Source organism: Equus quagga, chromosome 3 (genome assembly GCF_021613505.1).
Source record: "Equus quagga isolate Etosha38 chromosome 3, UCLA_HA_Equagga_1.0, whole genome shotgun sequence".
Lineage (NCBI taxonomy): Eukaryota > Metazoa > Chordata > Mammalia > Perissodactyla > Equidae > Equus > Equus quagga.
Window position 1 is genome coordinate 76,354,374 of NC_060269.1, and position 1,541 is coordinate 76,355,914.

Sequence of the window (1,541 nt, forward strand, 5' to 3'; positions counted from 1 at the left end):
GTCAAGCAAACTGTAATTGCTAGAGGTTTAATTTAATTTAATTTATTACTTGTTGGGCCAGAGTATGCATGCCCACTAGGAGATATTTTACGGAAAGAATGGTATATGACCATGGAAGATTTAAGCAAGGCAATAGATCTGATGGTTAGGGTGAGGAATATCTAATTTTCCTCTATTTCATATTTGGTAACTCCCCTAAGAGTATAAAGGGTGTTTTCTTTAAATTTAGTGGGATCTCACCATGTATAGGGTACATTGTTTAAATGTGGTGGGATCCCCAGCTATAACTATACCTTGAGCCCTAGTATTGATTAAATCCATGAAAGTTTGCCAATTGGTGCATCTCAGCAGATGTTAATTTAGACCTACATTACAGGGGCACAAGAACTTCGTTTTTCTGTTGTATAAAGCTTTTAGTAATTTTGAACTTCTGATTGGGTCAAATTATGGCTGTCTTTTTGGTAGTTACTGGCTATTCCTTAAGGGAGTCCTCTCCATGGACCCCGTTTATATTTGTAGATTTCTTCCTCCAGAGAGTCTCAAGTCAGTATTGTCAGAATTGGGAGCCTCTCCCATAGCAATGGTTGCTTGATAGGGGTTAAGGCCCCCTGGCTGTAGTTGGGTTTGATTTCACACCTTGGCTGTGCCGTACATGTTTTTCCTCATAAAGCCGAGAAAAAGGATCCTTGTCAGTGACGAAAGCATGAACAGCAGCAGCAGCACAGCATTTTGTAGGGTGCTGGTGAGTAATCTGCTTTTGGGAATGAGGACCTCAGCACACCATATGGTAACTGCTCTTCCTCCGCGTAAGCAACCACCCAATGGGACTGTATATTGAACAGAGTATCAATTCTTCTCCCGAGTTCTCTGTAGAATGGCTCCAACACCTGGCTGAGGCACACAATCATAGCCACAGAACAAGTCACCTCAGTATCAGCCATGGGTTATGCTGGCATCTCAATTCCAAACTCTTCTCCCCACACGCAAGCTATCCACACTTCTGATTTAGGGCTGTTAAAACTATAACAGAAGCTCCATAGGACTCAGCCAATGCAGCACTAGGCGGCATAACTCAAAGTAGAAGCCAGCCAGCAGCCTGCAACACAGCTCACAGAGCAGAATAGCAAGCAAGCATCAGCTCCAAGTACAAGCTCACCAGCTGGCAGCAGAGCCAATTAGCAAGCCAAAGTGAGAAAAGACCTCCAGCGGTGGTGGTCATCACAGAGACATATTGCTTGCTGCATCAACTGTTATCACACACCCCACTGAGATGGGATCAACATCACACCCAAAATCTGTTCAAATGTGGACTGATGATGTCACACACATACCAAGAGGGCATGAAAAGTTTTAGGACTCACATAATAGGCTTCCTGGGGAGAGCAGGGCATGCTCTCAAGCAGGTTCAAAAATGGCTTGAGAGGACATGGTGTAGTGACTGGCTTTGACCTTTATGGTGGTTAATGGGTGGGTCAGGGTGAAGGCAAGCCAGGGTGTGTGGTTTGAACTTTCCAATACCAAAGGAGAGAGTGTGCAGGATT